Source organism: Protopterus annectens, chromosome 9.part0 (genome assembly GCF_019279795.1).
Source record: "Protopterus annectens isolate FY-2018-M chromosome 9.part0, PAN1.0, whole genome shotgun sequence".
NCBI lineage: Eukaryota > Metazoa > Chordata > Ceratodontiformes > Protopteridae > Protopterus > Protopterus annectens.
Window position 1 is genome coordinate 515,616,454 of NC_056743.1, and position 17,280 is coordinate 515,633,733.

Consider the following 17,280-nt stretch of genomic DNA (forward strand, 5'->3'; position numbering starts at 1 on the left):
TTTCCACCTGTTTTCCAACTGTGGCTGTCTGCTTGCCTCTTTATGGAGCACTGTTCCAATCCACGTCTTCTGTTAGATCTAAAATGTTATTAATCTTCAAGTAAGTTAATGCTGCATCCAGTTCTTCAAACATTTTGATTTCATTAGAGAGACAAATTTTAAATCTAGCAGGATTGAGATGAACCTTTACCTGTTTTTTCTTTAGTTTTCTTATTAGTGGAAGAAAGCATTTTCTTTTAGATATAACCAAAGAAGAATAGTCATTATTAAAATGGATAATTTTTCCTTATATTTTAATGAGAGACTTTGACCAAGCTGTCTTTAAAGCTAGTTCTTCGGTCTTGTAATAGGAACTGGATTCCCAAGCCAAGCTCTCTGGTTGTGAGGAAAATGAATTCTTTTCCTCATGTGGTGAAATTTTCTTTTAAATAAACCTTGTACAAAATGAATGAGGCATTTTTATGAGAACAAAGAGATATCCCCACGAACTGAGAGATGCAATTATATATTATCAATAGATATACCTCATTCCTCTTCCATTCCTCCACAACAGCTGGCTTTGTAGGATATGTTGAATGTGGCCTGTAATCATCCTGATACAGATCCATCAGTCCCTAAACAAAAAAAAAAAGTGGTGTTGGGGGGGGGGCAGATAAAACGTATAAGGTTCCCCAGGCAAATTCATTTATTTTCTCTCACCTTATATCTGACCCAGCAGTGATTTCTACTGTGTATCATTCTGACGATAAGTTTGTCTTCAACACAAGGACTTCTGATGACAAGGAAGGTAAAATGTTGGACTGCATAAATAAGAAAATGATTTCATGCATTTCATATTGATCACTGCTGCAGTAGGCTAAGCTATGTGTGTTATATCCTGCATAGGATATAACAGTCAGCCAGTTTCCATTGCTTCAGGGCACCTTCCACACACACAAACTATTAGCTCAAGATAAGCTGACAAAAAGACAACCTTGGATGCCAAGCCCTACAGAACTTTTCTTCCACTTTACTTTTCTGAGTTTGAACTATTTTTTTTTTGTGAAAAATAACTGTTTTAAAGCTAATGAAAACTATTTGTCACTTTGTTTTAATGTATTCTTAAATGGGATCTTACTTATTTTTTTTTTTTTTTTACTTTTGCTACTAAAAGTTGTTAAACTGTTTTACTGTAGAGAAACTGCTTTTTTTCATTTTAGGGATGGGGAAAGTACTCAGCTTTTTGCTGTTCTTTTTTTTTTAGAGAGGAAAAAGTGACATATAATTAACTTTGCTGTTTTACTGACTATTGCTGCTAAGCTTCCCCAGGAAACAAGCACCATTTTTGTTTTGCCCATGGAATAAACTACTGATTAATTTAGACCTTAACTAAACATCCTTTGCTATCACAGCAGGCAGGTAATTTGTCAGAGCTACAGATTAGTGATTCTGCTGTGGCCAAAGCTGGCTCCTTAGACTCATTGTTTTCCTCAGATTCTTTTGGTGTTGTCCATATAGCTACCATGGACTCAGGGTTATCCTCATCCTTTGTGGCTGTTGGGGTTCCCTTAGCTGGCAAGGGAGAGACACTTTTGTAAGTCATAGGAGAAGGTGGAGGAAATGTGTTTTTGCTTAGCCAGATGTTTGTGCCCATCCCTGGAGAAGTTGTTCCAAGCAATACTAGGTGTAGTAGCACCAACTTCCTGTCAAAAAGATGTAGAAAACTTAATGTTTAACTTGTCTTGTGTCAGATTCTGTGAACAACAGCAATTTATCAGGCTTGGCTTAGGGTCTTGTACAGTCTGTTGACCTTTCTTGTAGGTGGTTTCTGGTAATAGAAAGAAGGATTCATCTTTCCCTGAAGCGGTTCAAGATTTTGAATCTGCGAGGAAATGTGAAGGAAGAGATGGACATTTTTCTCCTTAGATTTCTGATTCGTATTCTGAGGATAGTATGGTATCTGAATCTCTCTGTGAGTGTTTCACATTCTCTAGGACCATTTTGAGAATGTGTCACTGTTTTTAGTGGGAGAACACTGAGGTTTCTCAGTCCCTCAGAAAATACTAAGTGTTGTTACAACTGGAATTCCAAGAATCTTCACCCATTCCTCAGTGTTGTCAGCATTAGAGAATATGTTTGTCACAGCATGTGGTTTCCCTAGCACCAAACCTGATGCGCCTAAGAAAACTGAATGCACAAAGTTCCTCAGGCTTTCAAGTTTTATACAATGATCCCAGACTTGACCCAGCAGCTATAGCTTTAGTTAATCCAGTGCTGCCAAACATTTTGTTAATTCTAATCCTTCTGCTTCTGGCAAGGATGGTAAAGGTACTAAAGCATTTAGGAAAAAAAAAACTGTATGCTTCTGCAGCTTTGATTTGGGACTTGTATGTTGAAGTTTATACTAATTAACTGTGGAAAGTATGAGGAATGTTTTGGCAGCAGTTTCCTCTTGTGTGGAAAATTCTGCTTTGCATGATTTAGTCTCTTCTATTTTTCAGGTTACTACACATTGTTTGAATTATGTTTATAACTCTGTAGATGTAGCTTCCAGGGTTGTTGCTACTGGTACTGTTTTGAGGAAGTTTACCTAGCTGTATTCCCAGAACTTTCCAGAAGGTGCTAAAAATGATAATTTGAATTATCCCTTGGATAAAGATTTAATTTTTGGAGCCTTTGCTGCAAAGGTTATCAGAAAGTTTGATGAGAAATATTATAAACTTAATAAATAAGCATACAAATAGCTGGAGCAAAATTTTCATCACCTTTGAAGACAGGTTACAATTAATAAAAATGATACTTTTACCAAAAATACTCTATATAGCTCTAGTTCCTAACTTTTCTTATACATATCAATACATTAAAGATATAAATAGATTACTAATGAAATTCCTTTAACTGTGGTGGTGGTGCTTCGGTAGCGTTGTCGCCTCACAGTAAGATGTTGTCTTGTTCGATTCTCAGCTAGAGCGTCTTCTGTGTGGAGACATGCGTGAATGGGCGTACCTTCGTTGAAGGTTGTGCGTCAGGGCTGGCAACTCGGGACGTAAAAATCTACTGCCAATCAGCGGACCGGAGTTCCGCTGTGGTGAACCCTAACTGGGAAAAGCCGAAAGACCCAACAACAACTAATGAAATTCCTTTGGTTCCCCAAAAGAAACAGAATAGCTTTTCTACATCACATTAGATCTTGAGAGCAAGAAGGTATCAAATTCCCGGACATTGAAACATATATTAATGCATCCATATTTCAGGTTATTTTAAACTAGATTGATCCAAATTATTACTCTAGTTGGAAACTATTACTTAACCATACTAATTAATGAAAATACCCTGTTAGCCAAACTTCCATTGAATAATTATTCCAATAAGTTGTGGTACTTCTTATGTCATATTACCCAACACAATATTGCCAAATGCACAAAATTAAATTCATTAAATCACTATTTTAATTTCTTTAGAAAATGCATCTCTAATGCTGATATTAATACTTGGTTTGAACTGTTAATCCCGTTTAAAATTACAAGAAACTTTCCTGATAAAATAGACCTCAATGTTCTTGATAGCTGGGAATCTAGGAACTTTATATGTTGGCATCAATGCATAAATGATGCTAAAGGTTTAGAGACTCAGTTTCATACAAAAGAGCATGATTTGCTTCCTCAAAACTGGTTAATTCTATAAAGTATCTTAAAACTTATTTTCAAGATGTATGCATAATACTTAAAAACTTATCAGGAAAGACCAAAGATAACTCTCATGTGTGAAATTTTACATAATAGCCTCACTACAAATAACATTATTTTGAAATTATATAACATGTTAATTGTTTATAAGACTAGTATAAATCAAAGTTACTGGAACGTTATATTCAAAGGCTATTCTTTTAATTTCTCACATGATGAAAAAACAAACAATTGTGTTATCCATCAAGCATACTTCATGGTCTCATTACTGGAGTATTTTTGCTTGGCAATATCTCCATAGTGCATTTCTGACACCAAATAAGATAGTTAAAATCAGTAATAGCTTTAACACATCCTGCTGGAGATGTACAGAACATACCAAAGCTGATTGGGCACGTATTTTTTATTTATGATTGTCCTAAATTAAAATGTTATTGGAACAGCAGAGATGATTTTCTCAAAGCATTATTCACTGATTCCTTTTTTATTGTCCAAATCATTAGTTCTTTTCGCTGTGAATGAAGGTAACTCTTTGAATAAGAACAATTCATATTTACTATGGTCAGTACTTGCTGTTGCTAGAAAATGCATCAGCAGAAGATGGAAAACTAGCTGCCCACCTACTGTTGAGGATTTCTTGTCTTCAGCAAAAGACCTGGCAATCAAAGAAACTAAGACCAAAGAACTTGGAATCCATCCAAAGACATTTGTTAATAATCCTTAGACAAAAATTTTAGCACTTTTTGAGACTTTGCAAATGGACCATAACTTTTTCTGAACTGATATTTATACTAAGGAGCATGTGTATCTTAACTGTGATCTGCAGCTTTGCTTCAGGCCTATGTATATATTGTAAATATTTTTTACTTCGTTAATATTTTGTCTTAAAAATGATTAAACTGTTTGTCATTTGTTGTCTCTTATTTTTCATGGAAAATTTAATAAAATATTTGAATAAAAAAAAAAAGAAAGTTGGATGAGAGAGGTAGGCTGATTCAGGGACACACTTGGATTTTTTTCTTCTCTAAATTCTCCAAAGGATCTTCTGCTCCCTCATCAAAAAAAGAAAATAAACAGTTTCAGCAGAATGCTGGTAAGCAACATTTAAAAACCTGTCTCCCCTGGGACAAAGGACAATCAAATAAGGCAGAATGACTATTTGAGGGACCTTGTCCTAACACTCTGGTAGTCCCCTATCCTTTCCAGAAAATCTGAATCTCTATTTCTCCTTGGCAACAGATTGTTTCAGACAAATAGGTTCTGAAGCTGATTCAGCTGGGATACAGATTGGGGGAGGACAGTTCTCCTTTTCAAGGGATTCTTCCTCATTCACTAGAACAAACTCTATACCTCCCTGCTGTCCATGCTGTCTCAGGAGTAGTAGAAGCACTTCCTCTTTCCCTGTCGGGGAAAACGAAAGAAACTTCAAGGAGGCCAGTTACGGAGCTTTCCTTCATGAAAGTTTGTAATAGTGCCCAAGTTCAAAATGCTTTTATTACGCAACCTATTACCCCATCTTTTCATTTGAGATTTTTTGTTATCCAAGATTTAAAAGATGCATAACATCACATTCCTGTTCATCCAGATTTCAGATATTTCTTAAAGATTTGTGTGTCTGAACTGTTTTATCAATCCCTCTGCCTTACCATTTTGGCTATCCACTGCTACAAGTGTAAACAAAGTGCCTAGCTCCTCTCATGGCCCATTGGAGGCTGTAGAGTATCCACATTTTATATACTTAGAAAGTGTCTATCTTTGCATAGTCTTTTTCAAAGTGTCAGGAATCTTCTACTTGGGTAAGAGATCTCCTAAACATGCTGAGATTCCAACAGAATATTCAAAAGTCTTTTTTGACTCCATCACACAGTATTGTTTTTCTGGTGTGCATACCAGACACCTCAGCACAAAGACCTTTTTCTTCCCCATGAAGAAATAGGTTTATATTTAGATTATCCCAGAAGTCTTCCACTCAGACTTCTGTCAGTGTGAGGGAATACCTCAGGATTCTGGGTCTCATGGCATCCATTATTTTCATGATATCTTTTGAAATACTGCACATGAAAAATATACTGTGGTATCTGAAGTCTGTTTGGTCCCAGCATCAATGCCAGTTTATCTTTTCAAATTCCAGTTTCTGGGGTTTCTGAAGAGAGAAACCACTTGGTACGGACATCAAATATCCCTGAATCTAGGTCTCCACTTATCCCCTCCTGCTGCAAAGCAGTCAGTTCCAACAGATGCCTCGGTCCTTACCTGGGAGAAGTATAAATGGGGATAAAACTGCAAGACCTTTAGAGCAAGAAAGGCAGACTAAAGTACATAAACATAAGAGGTGCCACTCTTATAAAGCTTTCGACTCTCTGTATCATCTGTGGTCCCCAGGATGTCTTCAAATAGTTAGACATTGCTACAGTGATGTGGTACATAAACCAGCAAGGACAACTAGATGTTATCCTCCATGCAGACTAGCCATATTAACATAGAATATAACTTTACAGCGCAGTTTCACTCTACAGTATGTAAAATGGCTGTGCAGTGGTATTATTCTATAGCGTGATATAACTTTACAGCACAATTTCACTCTACAGGCATCATACATTCTGTCAGAGCAAAACTGAGTGGCAGGCAAACTGAGCAAAATAGTAGTAGTCTCATAAATGGAAACTAGATCAGGGGTCTTCTTGGATGTGATCCATCTGTGGGAATCAGGTCAACCTTTTTACCTCCTCTCTGAAAAGTCCACTGGAAAAATTCTATTCCAGCACTCCGTGCAGAAAGGCCTGGAAGACAGATGCCGTTTCATTTCCTAGTTGGTGCCAAAACTACCAGTATGCATTCAGGGATAGTGTTTCTCTGGTTTTGTAATTTTTATGTGAGTAACTACTCTTAATCCTCTTTCAGGGTTCATTTGTTGGCCACACTAGCATGTCTGCTTATTGATGGCCCTCATTGTATTCTCTTGTGAACATTTTTTTTTTAATGGGTTGTACAAAATTTTGTGTTAGAGAAGCTAACACTTGGTCCATTTGAACCAGCTAACCTGGCTGACTTGAGATTCTTAAAGTTTTGCTGATAGAATTGACCTCTGCAAGAGGAATATTTGAGTTGCAAGCTCTTATGGTAAGTCAAACCTTATTTCATTTTTCACAGAGACTAGTTTTCTTTGAAAACGAATCCTTCTTTTATGCCTGAAATGGTATCTGCGTTTACTTTAAGCCAAACTATCAATCTCCCTGTGTTCTTTCCTGAATTCAAGAATGAGGGAGGAGGGATTCTTCCTACCGTGGATGTCCTCTGGCAACTCGTACATTATTTTAAAATAAAATCATTCAAAACTTCTGATTAACTGTTTATCTCATTTGAATCTAGGAAGGGAAAAAGCTCTACCAAAGCAGACTATTTCCAGATGGGGATCTTGAGTTATGACCAAATGTTATTCCCAGGACAACAAAACTATTCCAGGCAGGGTCAAGTCCAACTCTACCAAGGCCTTGGCTTCATCTATAGCTTTTGGAAAGGATTGGGCTCCATTCTAGAAGTAGCAATTCGATCCTCAGTGCATACTTTTACAAAGCAATAGAAGCTAGATTCCTTTTCCAGGCCTCAAACAGGCGCCTGTTGAACCATTCTCCATGTGCTCCTGAGCCCTTCCCTTTACCTTCCAGATGTACTATGCTATGGTAATCTACCCATATACTTTGGGCTACTGCAGCAGTGATCAATATGAAAAACATAATACAGCTATGTAAATAAATTTACCATAACAGTAGATACATGAATAATCACTGATGCAGTCATCATCAGCCCCCCTTTTCCCATTTTCTACATGGGGTCAGGGTACCGTGTTAACTTTTGCCATGTCTCCTGATTCAGTGCCAGACTCCTGCCTTCTTCAACACTCATGCCTGACTGCCACAGATCTTCTTTCACACAGTCCATCCACCTCTTTACTAGATGTCCTTGTTTTTTCTTACCTTCTTCCTGTCTGTCCCAAATCATCTTCACCAGATTGTTTTCTGGTTTCCTGCACATGTGTCTGAACCACCGTCATCTGTTCTCTTCTATCTTTTCTGCAATTTGAGCTACTTTGGCTTCTGCTCTTATGTGCTTATTTCTTCATCTGTCCCACAGTGTGTATCCTGCCGCCCTTCTCAGGCACTTCATTTTCATCACCTGTAGCTTTTTCATCTGCTCTGCCTTTTCTTCCTAGGTTTCTGTACCATACAGTAGTACTGGTCTCCCCACTGTCTTGTGCACCTTATTTTCAGCTTCTTTGGTATTCTTCTGTCTTAGACTTGCACCTGAGACTCTATGCCAGTTGGCTGCAGCCTCTCTGATTCTAGCTTCGACCTCTTCATTCAGACTTCCCTTCTCCTCAACCACCCCTCCCAGATACTTGAAGCAACTTACCTGTTCCACTCTCTTCCTTTCTATCTCATTTCTCAGCTTCTTCTGATTTCCCCAATTTGCTACCATTACTACTGGCTTATCTGTGCTTAGTTTCATCCCATGTGTCTTCAGATTTGCATTCCATTTCCTTATTCTTTGCTGAAGCGCTTGCTCAGAGTCTGCCTGTACTGCCACATCATCTGCATACAGTAACTTTGTTGATCTGTCCACTCCAACCTGTTTGCTAATGTAGTCTATCACCAGTATGAACAACAGTGGGCTCAGAACTGAACACTGTTGCACACGCACTTCCACTGGAAACACGTCTGTGAGGTTGAACACTTTTTCTACTTGAGTCATTGGGTCCTTGTACATAGCCTGCACTAATTCTACCAATGTTTCTGGGACTTCAAACCACAGCAGTACTGCCCAGATCAGCTTTCTTGGGATCTTGTTATATGCCTTCTCCAAGTCTAGGAATTCCCAGTTGGACTCTCCTCATCTCTAGCTTCTTCTCAAGTATCTATCTCACTGCAAACATCGGGTAAGTTGTGCTGCATCCTGAGCTGAATCTGAACTGCTCAACTCACATCATAACATTCTAAAACTCTCCATATCCATTTATCATTCACCCTTTCCAGAACTTCCATGTAATGTGATAGGCGGTTGATGCTTCTGTACTGGCCACAGTTGTGGATGTCCTCTTTGTTCTTCTACACTGGCACAAGTATGCTTATTCTCCAGTCATTTGAGATATGCCTTTCTCTCCATACTGCTATGAGTACCCTCAGGAACCATTTCTCCCCTGTCTTACCCAGCATCTTTGTCATATATGCTGTGACCTCATCTGAGCCTGCTGATTTCCCTGACTTTTCCTTAGTGATATTCTTACTTCTAAGAGGGGGGGAGCTACTGCATCAGGGAATGATCACTGATGGAGTAGCCCCCTTATTCTTTGATGTATTTTTTATGCTGGGTTGTGGACATGTGTTTTTACTTTTCCTAGCAGTGTCATCTCAGGGCTTATCTCTATTGGTATGAAAGCTCTGAAGGGCTTGGTGTCCAAATATGTCCTTTAGTCATCTCAACTTATTATAAAAGGTAGCCTGAAGTCTTGGAAGCAGGTGGGCTATTATATCCTATGCAGGATATAACCCATATAACCTATGCTACTGCAGCATTCATTTTTGAATATTTACTCTTACAGTATGTTTACTTACACAGCTGTGCTTTCTTCCACTTTAACCTTAAGAAGAATTGTGAATTACCAGGTAAATATGTGGAAATTCTTACTTTGTCATATGGACATTCTGAGGGGATTGGCTACCGCTCTGCCTACAGAAGAAAGGTTTTATTTTGAACAAAACTGTTTAAGCACTGTCCCAGGTCTCTAAACATGCATTGGAAAACATCTACAATCATTCAAATATTTTAAAAAGGGACACTGCTACTGCTGCAATGTACTTGGATAGTTGACTGAAAGGTTTCTAATGAAAGTAAGAGGATAACAGATTCAGGGAGTTTCAAATAATTTTCATGTACCCCAGTACAAATTGTATAGACCTCCATTTTTCACAAAACAAAAGGCAAATAAAACCAGACTTTTTTTTCTGGCAAGCAATGTGCTAAAAAGAGATAAGTGGAAGGAAAGAAGAACAAGAACTAGAAGTCATTTTAGAAAAGTGAAAACGCCAGTAATACAGAATGGCTATACCAGCACCCCCTTTCCCCTCTCCTCAGGCTAATATCTCTACAGGTCTGTCCAACAAACTGATCCTAAATGCTCCCTTTTGACAAAAGATTGTTTGAGTCTTGGGTGCTAAAAGTGGTATAGGAGGGTTACAGATGATATTGGATACAAAAACCTCCTGTAGCTCAATATGCATGTGTACATTTTGTTGGTATGGTCAACTACCTAGGCAAGTTTATTCCAGACTTGAGCTGACTTTCAGTGCCACTCAGAGAGAAAACACGTAAAGATATATCCTGGTCTTGGTTGGAGCAACACCAAATTACATTTGATGTTCTGAAACTAAGAATTGCCAGTCTGTGGATGCTCAGATAATTTGATGTTCACAAACCAGTTACACTTTCCTGTGATGCTTCAAAATTTGGACTTGGTGCAGTTAATTTACAAGAGGATCAGCCTATTACCTATGCATCAAGAACTCTTGCCCAAACTGAACAGCAAGATGCCCAGCTTGAGAGAGCTTTTGGCAATTGCTTTGCATGTTCAAAGTTCCATGATTATGTTTATGGTAGACCTATCCAGATCGAAACAGATCACTAATCATTAGTCACTATTCTGAGCAAGTGAATGTATTCAGCTCCACCCAGACTGCACTATATGATGCTGAGATTGCAAACTTCTTTATCTTGGTACATTATCCAGATCACTCAGAAATACCGCTGAACAGAATGACAATCAAGGTTCTCAATTGCTTGAAGATTTTGAAGTTATGGAAGTGAGAAATTTTTCTTCCACACGTGTTGATAATCTGAGAGAGCACACAGCTACAAATCCAGTGTTACAAAGGCTAAACCATTTTATCAATCAAGGATGGCCGTCAAAACAATTCACTTTACCTCAAGAACTGCAACCTTATTTTCTATACAGAGAGGAGATTTTGTCTGACAAAGGTATCATTCTGAAAGGTCCAATAGTAATTGTTCCAAAATCCTTACAACCTGAGTACATTACTATCTTGCATTGTGGTCACCTAGGAACTGAATCTACCAAAAGAAGGGTGAGAGAGAGAGAGAGCATTTTGGCCTTATATGTCACAAGACATTGACAGAGCAAATTCTTCTTGTTCAGTATGTAATAACACAAAGCCTCACGAACAGAAAGAGACACTTCAGCTTAACCAGATTCCAGAACTACCTTGGTCGACAATAGTCACTGATAACTTCGAGTGGAATGGTCAGCATTACTTGGTGGTGATACTCTTACTCAAACTGGTTTGAGATCGACTTGCTTCCTAACCTAGCATCTAGTACTATAATTACTAAGATGAAACATCATTTTGCTGTTCATAGAATTCCCCATAAAGTTATTTTTGACAATGACATGCAGTTTACAAGCCATTAGTTCAAAATATTTGCTGAATAATGGGACGTTACTCATGTCACAAATAGTCCAGAGTACACCCTGTCAAATGGTTTGGCAGAATGCGCAGTTCAAAATGCAGAACAGTTACTTGAGAAGTCAAAATGAGACATTGATGATGCTTTCCTGAATCTCTTGAATCTTGGAAATGTTCCTTGAGATGGACATCTTGGTTCACATGCTCAGAGACTTCTGTTGAGACTTACCAGAACCACATTACCACTCAGTAGACAATTGTTGGTTCCATGTGTCAAGAACAACAGATCAGTGAAAGCCAATCTGTTGAAGAAGCACCTATTCCAGAAGTCCTACTATGATAAGACCAGTAGGCTGCGCAATCCATTGCAAGAGGGAGAAGTGGTAAGGATGCAAACATCCAAAAGTTCTGATCAGATTGGTGTCGTGAAGAATATTGATCCAGAGCCAAGATCGTACTTTGTGGAATCAGAAGGTGCAACATTTAGGTGGAATCAGAAGCATTTGAGACCAGTGTCTGAGCCTATACCACAGCAAGTAGCCTGCGAGAGAGACTATTTATCTCAGAGTGAGTTGCCTTGTGTTCCAATTTCAGAAGTTGTTCCAGAGGACATTCCTGATACGAGTTGTGCATGGCAGATTGTGCCTGTTGCTAAATCTAGTCCCAACTGTTACGTGACAAGATATGGTCGAATCTAAACCCTATATACCTTTAAGAAGCTATCCAAGGGCTTGCAGTAGAATATAAGTAATGAGCACATGCAAGCCTGACTGACATTTTGTAGTTAGCTGTTGAGATGCGAGCATGTATGTATGTAAGCTCTGTTAACTAGTTTGTGCAGATTTAAAGGTGCTGCTACCCATCCTGATGTTTGTAAATATTAAAGTATCTGTACGAAACCCCAGCCCTCATTATTATTTGTATTAGAGATGAATAAGTGACACCTCCTTTGAGGGGAATTCCTCTCTACCCACCAAATCAGAGAGATTGTTTTCCTTAAGTTCTTAATTCATTGCACACCCAATGAGTTATAGAACTGGTGCCTGTGAGTCAAAGGGCAAAGGCTTCTATAACATAATGTTTCTGATATCAAAGAAGTAGGCCTCTTACAGACCATTATTAGATATTTCATATGTAAATCTCTATGTGAAAGTAACAAAAATTAAAAATGTTGACCTTAGAATCCCTTACCCCTCATTCCTCCCAACAGTTACTTGGTTACATTACTTTTGAAAGATGCTTACTACCACGTTTCCTTAACCATAGGCATCAGAAAGTTCCTAAGGTTCTCTGCTTCTGGGAACATTTTCAGTTTTCTTCACATCCCTTTGGTTTATTTACAGTTTCAGGGGATGTTCATGGAATGCCTAGGTCCTGTCATAGCTATTTCAGACTAAATTACATTCACATTTTTTTTCTTTATTTCGATGACAGTCTTATCACAGAGTCTTTATCCATATGTATAGAGTCATTAAACTGGGCTGTCATTTTTGGCCAATATTGGCTTCCATATAAACATTTGACTACTTCTAACAGGATTGTGTTTTTTTAGATGTCTTCTAGATACTTCTTTTCAAAAGTCCTTTTTGACACAAGGGAAGGTTATTTTTTACCCGGTATCTTTAATTCAATCATTCTCAGACTTCTGTGTGAGAATTTCTCAGTATACTAGGGTTCATGGCTTCTATGATTCCCATAGGTCTTCTTGCCAAGCTCCACATGAAATTTGGTTTCTGTAAAGCACACAAACCCAGCATTTGCATTCTGTAGAGTATCAAATTCCAGTTTGGTATTTATAAAAAGGGATCTGCATTGGTGGAAACAAATTCAGTGAACCCAGATCTCCCCTTCACTCTTCAGACCCCAAACCAGTCTAAAAGCACAGAAACATTAGATTTTGCTTGGAGAGCAGTTTCCATGGGGGATGAAAGTGCAAGCCCTATGAAGTCCCTCAGACAGACCAAATCACATCAGATAAGAGATGTCGGCTGTGATCCTTCTTTGAAGTCCTCCTTCCATGACCAGTGATCCACAGAACCTCTTCAAGTGATTATAGACAAAGCCACAGTTATGTGGGACATAAGCAAGTAGGGAGATACAAGCTCATACCTACTATGCAGGCTGGCTATGATGGCTTGGGATTCTTTTCTTCAGTGTTCCTTAACCTTCTAAGTATTTTATATACTATCAGAAAAAAATCTAGTGGTAAACAAGCTGAGCAGGGCCAGGACAGACCCTCACAAATGGAAACTGAATGTGGAGGGTCTTCCAGGAAGTGATCCAGTTGTGCAGACCATCTCAAGGAGATCTTTTCACCTCCTTTCAAAACAGACATTTAAACATATTTTGTTCCGGGTCTCCTTGCAAGGAAGCCTGTAAAATAGATGCATCATCATTCCATTAGAAGGGAATGTTCCTTTTTGCATCTCCACTCTTTCCACTGATATCCAGAGTAATTCTGAAGACTCAAAATAATACCCCAAAAATCATTGTAGTGACCCCATTTTGACCCAGGTAACACTAGTTCTTCCTTCTTATGGAATAAGCCAAAGGCAATTACCACAAGTTTCCTCACAGACTGGATCTGCTCGCACAAGACAGGGGGAGTCTGGTGTACTCCAGTACTGATCCACTTCAACTGACAGCATGGGCGATTCAATTCTAATGCCTTTTAGGCACTTATTTCATAAAGACATCCAGTAGATATTAAAGGAGGCAAGAAAGCCAGGTACTTAGAAAATAATATATTGGTAAGTGGAAGAGATTTTCTAGTTGGTACCTATCAAATAGCCAGGTGCTGAAATCCTTGGGTGAGTTAGTCTCCTCTGGTCTTTGTTATTCCTCTGTAAAGGGGAACCATGTCTGATTTTCCACAGGGACAGTGTCTCTTTAGAATCAAACCTTTCATTCATGTCCAAAGTGGTTTCAGAGTTTACTTTAATCCAGCCACAAATATTTATGTTTTTTGCCCAGAACCTAGAAACCAGGGAGAAAGGATTCTGCATTTGTTGGACAAGCACAGGCAACTCATGTACTATCTTGACAGAACTTAGCCCTTTAGAAAAGCTAATCAGCTATTTATTTTTATCAACAGGCAAATAAAGGATTTCTGTATCTAAACAGTTTTCAAGTGGTTGTCTTTAGCTGTCGATTCCTGCAATTCCCACTATGGCAAATCCATTCCAGGCAGTATCAAAGCATATTTTACTACAGCCTTGTTTTCTATGATGGCTTACTGAAAAGGGATGGATTCTACAAGTATTCTGGAGGCAGCTACGTGGTCCTCATTGCATACTTTTACAAAGCATTACAAACTGAATTTCTTTTTGCGGTCCAGCTTTAGCTTTGCTTGGATCATTCTCTTCTTATGCTTTTACTTGTATTTTGGCTATCCTCAGAGAACTTGCCAGCATTTCCTTCATACATTCCATGCACAGATTTAAAAAATCCTATGCAATGATAGGTAGATGTCCTCCTGAAGTGATTGGCATTTTGTGGTTCATGCCAAATAATTGTTGTCCATGTCCCCTTCAAGAAACACATTACACCATATGACATTTGACGACCTTTATTAAATTTCCATAAACATAAATGTTACTCAATATTCATTCATTTCACTCATACATGATGTAGATGAAATAACATCCATGTAACATTATCTTAGGACAGGACAGCGTAAACCTGCTCATCCTGATCAGTAAGCAGCGTCCATACCTCCACTCACTTACGAAGCAGCATACCCGCTCACTTCTGTTACCATTTATCCGTACTTATTAAGCAGTGTACCTGCTCACTTTCATTACCTTTTATTGCATTATACCATCAATCCAATAAGCAGCCTCACCCGCTTGCTTATATACTTATCAAGCAGCATAACCACTCACTTTCATTACCATTTATTGCATTATTCTATCAACCAAAGAAACAGCTTCCTCCACTTACTTACGTACTTGTCAAGCAGCGTAACTGCTCACTTTCCTTTTCCAACTTATTGAAATTGACATCCAGCACCAGAGGGGGAACAGAAGAGGGCACACCTGCCTCTCTTCTCTGCCCACCAGCCTGACCAGGCTGTTCCCCCCTCTCTGCAGCACACTTCCGGCAAACTAAATACCATTAAAGCATCTGGCCAAACATAATTCAGTGTACCCCATCCCCACTAACCAAGGTGGATATAGTTAACTCCTAAAACCCTATCACATAACAAAAATAACCAGTTACCAAAACTGCTGAAAACAAAACACTGACCCTTCACCAATGCTAAGATAACCTAGCATTGCACTGCACATGAGCTAAATAATCCTTCCTTCATGACCAATGGCAGCTACACAAATACTTCAAGGGCATTATAAAAAACACGCAGAGTCAACTACATGCCATCATACCAAATTGCAACCCCATTTACCACCCATTCCAGTAATAACCAAATGAGCTCTCCTTAATGCCAGAGCACTAACAACTCAAATGACTCTTCCATCATTACCCTTCAACTGGACAACCAACACAAAGCCCACTGACATCTGAAACCACACAGAAACAAGAACAAACCATGATGCCTAATCCCAGCCCCGTTTCACTACTTAAAATAACCAAAATAGTATCATAAAATCCCGTTGTCTAGCAATCACACCATCACACTAACTATCCCTTATAAGCAATAAAACAGCTCAGCAGCCATCATGGCATTCTAGCAACTCAACAAAACAAGCCATACTATTTTGTTTTTAAACCCCATTGCATACCATCATACCAATGAGATTTCTTTAAAAGTAGGTACAATATCTTTTTTTTTTCTCTCCTTCTTCCACTCCTTATGTTTCCCACCCAAAACAAGCAAACAAACCATTACATTGTAACTATTGGGAACAAAATATAACAATTCAGTACTCTACGTGCCCAGCCATAAACACCCCCAACTCACTCATTACCAAACCATTCTTACCCCCTATTTGCCCCTGACCTTTCCCCTCAAAAGCTCTCTTTCCTTATGTTACCTATACCACTAGTAGGCAATTAGACCTGTCCTACAGCTGCCTTATCCTGCAACCAAGCCTTCCTTAAACCTTCTAACTCACCTGTAGCAACGCACCCAGTTTCTAACTACCCCAACACAGCCACCTACCTACCATGCTTCCTAAAACCCTATCTACCAAATTCACCCAAACCTCAAGTGAAATGATCCTTGTGCTATTCTGTAAAACATTAACCTGATATGTAACATTAACACTACCTACTCAAGGGACAAATTTGTCACCCCAAAGCTACCACCCGTTAGGAACAAACTCCAGCATCCTGTCAAATAGCTCATTGGCCCTTCCCCCACATAATGGTTCAAACAACTGAATGAGTGAATACAACCACCCCAAGGTTCCAATAAAGCAAGGATTGCCAAACTCTGCACCAAATATGGCATCAGCCCCCCCATTTTTATCCTATAACCCATATCCCCTTGACAAGAGTGATAAGTGCTACCTGCAGAAAAAGAGCTGAACTTGTTTAGCTTGTAACCATCCCCAAGCCAGTAACCTAATAACTTCCTATGATACTAAGAGTGCTGTGACTCCACTCCACCTACCTGAACCCCGTCCACATTGATGCGCCTTAATGAACACTAAAATGCATTACCTGTAACCTCATCAAGCCCACTGTGGGAACCCAAAGTCTTACTTATGGCCAATGGCTGTTGCTCCCTTTACTATTGAATGCAAATGCCCAAAAGCAGGGACAACTTTCACGTTAATCTGACATACTGAACCAATTAACCCTGAGATCACAAACTCAAATCCCTGTACTTCTCTGACTAGCAGTGTAAATCCTCTACCAAAACTCAACTTTGAAATCCACTTAATTCCATCAGTAACCGTTGCCCACTTGTGCTCCCCATGTGTAACCTCCTCGCTCGCCACTGTTTCCATCATCTGCAAATTCACCGTGTATCACCACAACTGGTACTCAGCACACCACCATCTACAAAGAAAAGGACAAAAGTAAACCCTCTAATATGTAAAGGGAAAGCTCCAGCTTATACCCACCTATTCCAAATTACAGTTGCGGCGCTCCAAGACCCTATCTTTCAAATCCTTCTCCATCAGAGCACTGACGGTTGCTCACTCAGTGTTTCCTCATTTATGACCTCATTG